Source organism: Alligator sinensis, unplaced genomic scaffold, assembly GCF_000455745.1.
Source record: "Alligator sinensis unplaced genomic scaffold, ASM45574v1 scaffold849_1, whole genome shotgun sequence".
Taxonomy (NCBI): Eukaryota; Metazoa; Chordata; order Crocodylia; family Alligatoridae; genus Alligator; species Alligator sinensis.
The window spans coordinates 897,627-905,414 of NW_005842271.1; the positions used below are offsets into that span (position 1 = coordinate 897,627).

Sequence of the window (7,788 nt, forward strand, 5' to 3'; positions counted from 1 at the left end):
CCCCCCAAGCCTCCCAGGGACAAGGCACAGCTTTTCCGGGGCAGAGCAGTGTGTCAGGGAGAAGGAACTGACAGCAAGAGAATGGGCCCTGAGAGCCTGGGCCAGGAAGGACTATACTTGCCATGGTCAGAAATGGGCAGGGGCATGAAATGATTGCAGCAGATCCTGGACACCTGGCCTTGTCCCACATGTAAGTTGTGTGACCAAGAGACCGTGAAGAGTTATGGGCAAATGTACCTTCTAGCCCCCAGCAACAGGAGAAGGGCTGCTCGGGAGTGCTCGGTAGCTGGCGCAATGTAACATATCTCAGCTCGCTCATGTGATGCAAGTCAACTAAATTGCCACAACTTTAACCTTGTTTCATTCAGGGTTTAAGTTGCAAGGATTTTGGTTCACTTGTATCGCTAGGAGAACAGGCAGACCTAACAGCCGATAGGGGTATTATTTGTTTCATCCCTCTGTACTCGTAGACCAGAAGACACTTAGTTCGATCTGTTGTGATGGTGGCAGCGAGAGCAGGTGGAAAGCTTACCAGGACTACTTTCTTAAAATATTTCAAAACAGAAACCCCAGCTCTTCTAAGAGTTGCCAGTGCTGCTGCTGTTACATTGTGGTTTGTAATAAGTCCTAGCCTTCCAGAGCTTTGGTAGATTTTTTCAGTTCTCACTTTTTCCTCCCTTAAATTAAAATATTGAATTAGGACAGGAACAATGTGTTAAATGAAAGATTTAGTAAATTGTGCCCTGCTGTTTCCCCATCTTAAAGGCATAATTACATCCTGACCAGTGTTGAAATCCGTGGTAGGGTGGAGAAAGAAAGCTTCTAACTGCTGGTATCCTAATCCTAGTGTGTGTTCTGCCACTTACTCACCAAATAACCTCTTCCTGTTCGCACAGTCTCTCTGGGTAGCCTGTTGCAGTGCTTTACTACCCTCCTAGTGAGAGAGGTTTTCCTAATGTTTAACCTAAACTTCCCTTGCTACAGTTTGAGTCCATTGTTCCTCGCTCTGTCATCTGTCACCACTGAGAACAGTCCAGCTCCATCTTATTTGGAACCCCCCTCTTCAAGTAGATGAAGGCTGCTATTAAATCCCCCCTCAGTCTTCTCTTCTCCAGACTAAACAAGCCCAGTTCCTCATCCTCTCCTCGTAAGTCATGTGTCTCAACCCCCTAATCATTTTGATTGCTTTCTGCTGGACTCTCCCCAATTTGTTCACATCCTTTGGGGCCCAAAACTGGACACACTACTCCAGATGTGGCCTCACCAGTACAAAATAGAAGGGAAGAATCACTTCCTTTGATCTGCTGGCAACACTCCTACTAATGCAACCTACTATGTCTTTTGCCTTCTTGGCAACAAGGGCACGCTGTTGGCTCACATTCAGCTTACTGTCCACTGTAACTCCCAGGTCTTTTTCTAAAGAGCTGCTGCTTAGCCAGGCCGTCCCCAGCCTGTAGTGGTGCATGGGATTGTTCCATCCTAAGTGCAGGACTTTGTACTTGCCATTACTGAATCTCATGAGATTTCTTTTGGCCCAGTCCTCTGATTTGTCTAGGTCTCTCTGAATCCTAGCTCTACCCTTCAATATATCTACTACTCCTCCCAGCTTGATGTTGTCTGGAAACTTGCTAAGGATGCACTTCATCCCATCTTCCTGATCATTGATAAAGACATTGAAAAAAACCAGCCCCAGGACTGACTCCTGGGGCATCCCACTTAATACCGGCTGCCAACTAGACATCAAGCCAGTGATTGCTACCCTCTGAGCCAGTTTTCTATCCACCTTACAGTCCAACCTGTACTTCCTTTGCTGGCTTGTGAGAATGTTGTGGGAGACTGTATCAAAGGCCTTACTAAAGTCAAGGTATATCACATCCACCAATGTCCCCACATCCACAGAGCCAGTCATTTCATCATAGAAAGCAATCAGGTTGCTTAGGCATGACGTGCCCTTAGTGAATCCATGCTGACAGTTCCTAATCACCCTCTCCTCCAAGTGCTTAGAAATGAATTCCTTGACCTGCTTTTCTAGGGAATGAGGTGGGCTGACCAGTCTATAGTTCCCCAGATCCTCCTCCTTCCCTTTCTTAAAGATGGGCACTATATTTGTCCTTTTGCAATCATCCAGGACCTCTCCCAGTTGCCACGAGTTTGCAAAGACAATGGCTCTACAGTCATGTTGGCCAACTCCCTCAGCACCCACCTAATAGCACTTAGTAGCACTCAGGTAGTAGAAGCATCTGGACCCCTGGGTTGTACTGAGATTGCCAACCTTTACTGAAGTCCCTGTTGCTGAATCTTAACTAGTATTGTTATCTCAGCTGTCTAGATTAAAAGTAGTTTGAGGAGGTGTGTGTGTGCTGCAATCATGCCTCTGATTGCAGGGTAGATTTAGCCAGTGAGGCATTGAGACCCAGTAGAAGGCAAAGGTTTTACAGTTTTCCCTTAGAGTTTTATTCCTTTTTTACCTCAGAATAGTCCCATTTGTTCTCTTTACTCTTACCAAAACATGAAGGAGGCTCCTTAATTGATTTGGAATGCTTCATCCTTTTACCAAGTATGGAGTGCTATACCTTCAGTGGAATGAAATGGTACAGGACAGGGGTCGGCAACTTTTTGGGGCAGAATGCCAAAAACACTGACATCCTCAATTTGTAAGATGATGGCGTGCCAGGAGTAGACAGTGGGGAAGTCGTGAAGAGCCTAATCCTTGTTGTGACAGCGCAGCCCCAGCCCCTTCCCCACCGTCTGCCCTGAGGTGCGCGTGCTAACAAATGCCTTTGTGTGCCACTCTGGCACCCATCCTGGGGGTTGCCTACCCCAGTATAGGATATTGAAGATCCAGCGATAGATCATTAGGGGTGAGAATAAGAACTTCTGCATTGTATTTCTAGGCCTTCCTAGACTTGCTGCAGGTGTCACAGTGCTTTTCCTCTACCTTGGTTTCCATGTCTGTAAAAAGATGATACACATTCTTACCGGGGAGATGAGACTTCAAAATTTGTAGATATGATGAAAGAGCTATGGAAATGCAGACTATCATCATGCAACCAGTAACTTCAGAACATTATAGTCAAACATTTTTAATAGAGACTGGAAAAAAATGACAGAATACATCGGCCTTCTATAGCAAACAGCAGGTTGCAAAAGGCAACGTTAGATGAAGGAGGACTGAAGCATGCTGCTAAAAGGGGAAAAAAATAGTACTATATTGATTGTCGCATGCGCTGCTAGTGGTACACAGTGTCATATTCTAATGCCAATGTTATTAATCTCTTATAGATCATTCATGCAGAGCAGTTATTTCACTGACGAGGAGGTGTTTTGAGAATTACTGAGAGACTTACATGGAAGGATGAATGTGAGAGAAAAATGCATTAATAGCAAAATATGGAACAATTTTAGTAACTCTCCAGATTCTTGTTGCTTTCATCCTCCTGAGATCTCTTTTAGCAGTGAGGTCATCTTCCTGCATTGGGTTACTGTGGTCATGAAAATAATGGATGCCTTTTGCTTTATGGTATCATTACAGAAATCGGGAAAAGCTCAGCCAGGTAGGAGAAAACAGTCTCAACCCAGACTGCGCTGCTGAGGTTTCAGAAACCCTTTACGATATGGGCAAAAGGGTGCTGTACATAAATGACTGTCTATCCCCCTACATCCTTCAGGGAAAGTTTATTTAGGTCTCCTGAGGATGAAATAGAAGCTTTTTGGTTCAGAGACTGTACCTACAAAAGCCCTTCCTTGCATAACCACTAGAGCCCCTTTATAGCTGTCTTCAGGACCCTGCGATGTATTCATTTTCTTGCTAAATTCTCTCATGTAGTTCTTATATCTTGGGTGGTCCTGTGACCATTTTATTTCTTATGGCCCCCTTCCCCCCATTTGTTTTATCTTTTTTGAATTATAGAATGTAAAATACAGCAGTTAGGAATAGAAAGCTTTTAATATTTAGCAAAAAAATACAGGAAGGGAATATAAATTAGATTAAAACAGTCTATTGCTGGTATATTTTAAATTGCATGAATGCACAAAAGCAGCTTTCTTTTTCCTTTTGGACAGAACCAAAATTAGAGAATGTTGGGTTAGTTGTTTTGGGAGTGGTAGACTACCTGCGCCCCTCTTACTTGGGCATATGTGGCATTTTCCCACAATGACAGATATGGTGAAGTAGCTTGTCCTGTTCCTGGTGTCATGTTTGCCTTGTGGTTGGTGTTTAATGTTTTTTATAAGCAATGAGAAAAAAGTGTAACTTTTTTTGTGAAGAGACGACTCCTAATTTCTGTTCCAGCCTGAAGGGATCCGTTTCAGAGATTCTTGGCTGTCTTAAGGGCTAGGTACAGACATTCAAAAAGCTCAAGGTATACTTGACCTAAGTTGCATGGTTTTCTGTAGCGGCGTAGTGTAGATTGGTAGTGAACAAAACACACGTTGCTCTTTGATGTGGAGGGCAAATCTTAGACCAGGTTCCACCATTTTTAAGCCTGTCTGTGTGCCGAACTTCTGTTCTGTTACGCGTATAGACCAGTTTTTGATCAGTTATACTAGTAAAAGTGTAAAGTCTGTACCTGCCCCAGGAGTTCCGTTAGAGCACTGATCAGGAAAACAGATGCTGAAGGGCAAGTAAATATCAGCTTGCTTCTCGTGTGTAGAGTAGAGAAGCCAGTAACCATGTTAGTCATCATAGGCCTAAATATCTGACCTGCAAAACACAGACTGGAAGGCAGCTTTATTAAGTTGGAAATAAAGTCTGGGGCAGAGGGGAATGGGAAGGTTGAAGTACTTGAGTGCATGGGAATAGAGAAAGGAGGGGTAGGCTAACTAAAAAAGAAAAGAAAAAAGCAAAGAGCTTACTAGTTTCTTAACATAGCCTCAGCTGACCTGCTGTTCTGATTCACCTTCCCATGTCTTGTCTGCCTCACACATTTAGAGTGCAGGGCAGGATCCATTTCTTTGTGTTCTGTGAGGTGCTTAGCAGTACACTTGTGGTCTGTTTACTGTAGCTGGGAAGCTGTCTTGAAGGCTCTGATTACATGTTGTCAATTGAGATTTCACATGGCTAAGCCAGTCCCTATAAATCTCGTTCACATCTATGTTACTTAAATCAGTGCTGACAAAGATTAAAAAGAGGTCTCCATGGATGCATAGCACATAGCAGAATAGGGCTCTGAATAGGACTGAAATCTGAAGGTGGTTTCACAATGTAAATAATGTCTGCACTAAGAAATCTTGCAGAAATTCCCACCCATGTGACTACTGGTGGGAGCCCTGGGATAGACAAGAGTCTTTTAGTCAACAACAACAGTCAACTGCTAGTTGTTTTTTTCTGAAATTACTTTTCCTCAGACATTTGTTCAAGTTAAGCAGTTTGAAAGATCTGGTCTCGTTGGGAGGGAAACGGTGGAAAATAATGCTGACAGAACTGTAGGGTAATAATGGATGGCTCGTTTGGCACAGGTTTGCCATGTGTTGTGGCTGTGACTGTACAAAAGGCTGCCTTGATTTTTGGGATGTGTAAGCAAGGAAATCCCGTTACAGAACAGAGAAGCTGCAATCCAGCATAGGACTGCGATACAGGTGAACCTATATTCAGTTTGGCAACCGCATATTACCAAAAATATATTGACAAATTGGAGGGAAATACAAATTATGAAACGTAAGAGGGAGAGGGGAAACTGTCTTTTGCAGTAAGATTCAAAATGCTGAGCTAAGAGCTGACAAAGAGAACCATATGTCTACAGATAGTTAGGTAATGTGTGTACTAATGAGGGAAAGATTTGTTCATCCATTGAATGAAAATCAAAAGCAGCACGATCAAATTGAGAAAAACTTTAAGCTGAATTTAAGGAGGAATTTCTCCATAGTTAGGTGCATTCAACCGAGGATTAGTTTTCCCAAGGAAAACAATAGTAGGCTTTTTTTTGCTTGGGACTCCATTTTAACTTACTGTAATAAATCATCCAGCCCTCCTCTTGTTTCTTTTAACTGAGCTTTTCATCCTTAACTTCTGTGATAAAATGTCAGAAAGAATGAGGGCACCTTATCTGATGTCACCTGAAATATCAAAAGGGACAGCTTGTTATCTGTAATCAATGTCTGTGAGCGATTTTGTAAGAACCAGTTCTGTTTAATAGTATCTTCTGAAAGGAAAAAAACTTTAAGGCCCATAAGATTCAAAACAATTCAGCAGTTACTGGTCTTCACTGTTCCTTTATTTTTCATTGGCTGAAGGATTACTGAGCTGTTTCTTGCCCAAACATAAACTTTGTCAGGTAGATATGATATCTTGGTTCATCTGTTGGCTTGCGTATGTTGTTTGCACGTACATAAAGAATGTGATATCCCCTCAGTGCAAGGTCTTAAATGCGCAATTACTGGAGTAGATGAAACATCCTTCTTGAGTATAGGGTCTGGATAGAGGATTGCAAACTCTTCAAGTTACCGATGGCTCTTTAAGTACCATATTATTCCATTATAAAGTGACCATTCATATAAGTCAACCCCATATTTTCAGGTTCAATTTTTGGAAAAATTGCTTTTTCCCTCGATATAAATGGTTAAGTACAGCTTTTGAAATATATTCTTCTTATGAAAACCCACATGAGAATCAAATAGCCAAGAAAAAGACACAGAGGGCACATCCAGACAAGCATGGAAATGCCTCTTGCAGTATCTCAAACTATTTTTTTGGAAATGTAGGTATCCAGAAAAACCCCATATCAAACCACGGATGGGGGAAGGGGGGGGAGAGAAGAGAGGAGCATGGCAAGGCATGGTCCCAGGCCATGCCCTGAGGTAACTCAGAAGGCAGTCCTCCAGAGACATGCTCTGGTTTCTGGCCAGAGGGTCTCTGTGGTGCTTCTGCTGCCCCAGCACACAGGCCACGCACCCGTAGGATGCTGGGGCAAGCAGAAGAGTGGGGTGAGGCTGCGGTGTGAGTGGGACCCAGGTGCCATCCCAGGTAAGTTAGGGACGTGGGGGTGGGGGGGTGAAAAATGCAGCCGTGGCCTGGCTGCAGGCACAGCTTGCTACAATGCAATGCTGCCTGACGCGCGCTCTGGACATGTTGAATGGACCCAGCCCGACCTGCTACCACACGACTTTGGACAGGACCAGGAAAGTTGTACGTTAGTGGGCCAGGCCGGGTCCATTCAGCACAGAGCACGTGTCATGCAGCACCACTGCTGTGCCCACTGTGCTGGTGCCATGGAGGATGGGGTGGGGGTGTGTGCCAGCCTCCACTTGAGCCCCTCTACAAACCCACCCACGAAGCACACATCTCCCCACACAGCACACACCCACCATTAGCAGCCAACTGGGCCATGCCGGCGGCAGCACTGGCAGACCTTCAACAAACGGCGCGGAAGACAGCAGGACCCAGCCTAACATGGGCCGCTAGCATGACTTTGCACAGGACTAGGAGACGCAGCACCAGGACTCATGGCTCGTGTGCAAAGGCATGCACTAGCTGCATGGGTCATACCAGTGTGTCCTCCATAAGGCTCAGGCATCAATGCACGGCTGCAGCGCTGTGCCTACAGTGGGCCATGGTGCATCACTGCCTCACCCTCGTGGAAAACGCGTCTGGCCAGCTCGGTGTGACCTGGCCTGTGCAGTTAGCATGAGCCAGGAACCACATGTCCTGGAGCCACACCTCTCGGACCTGTGAAAGGCGCACTAGTGGGCTGCACTGGGCTGGGTCAGGTCAGGTCCCGCTGCGTGCTTTCTTCCTGCACAGACCGTGGGTCTGACAGCGCTGCCACTGACACGGCATGGCTGGGGGCGCGG

At 45.0% G+C, this 7,788-nt stretch overlaps 1 protein-coding gene across 1 annotated transcript in view; it reads left to right on the forward strand.

Moving 5' to 3' along the window:
* DNAJB12 (DnaJ heat shock protein family (Hsp40) member B12) overlaps positions 1-7,788 on the forward strand; it is a 32,064-nt gene that overhangs the window by 670 nt on the left and 23,606 nt on the right.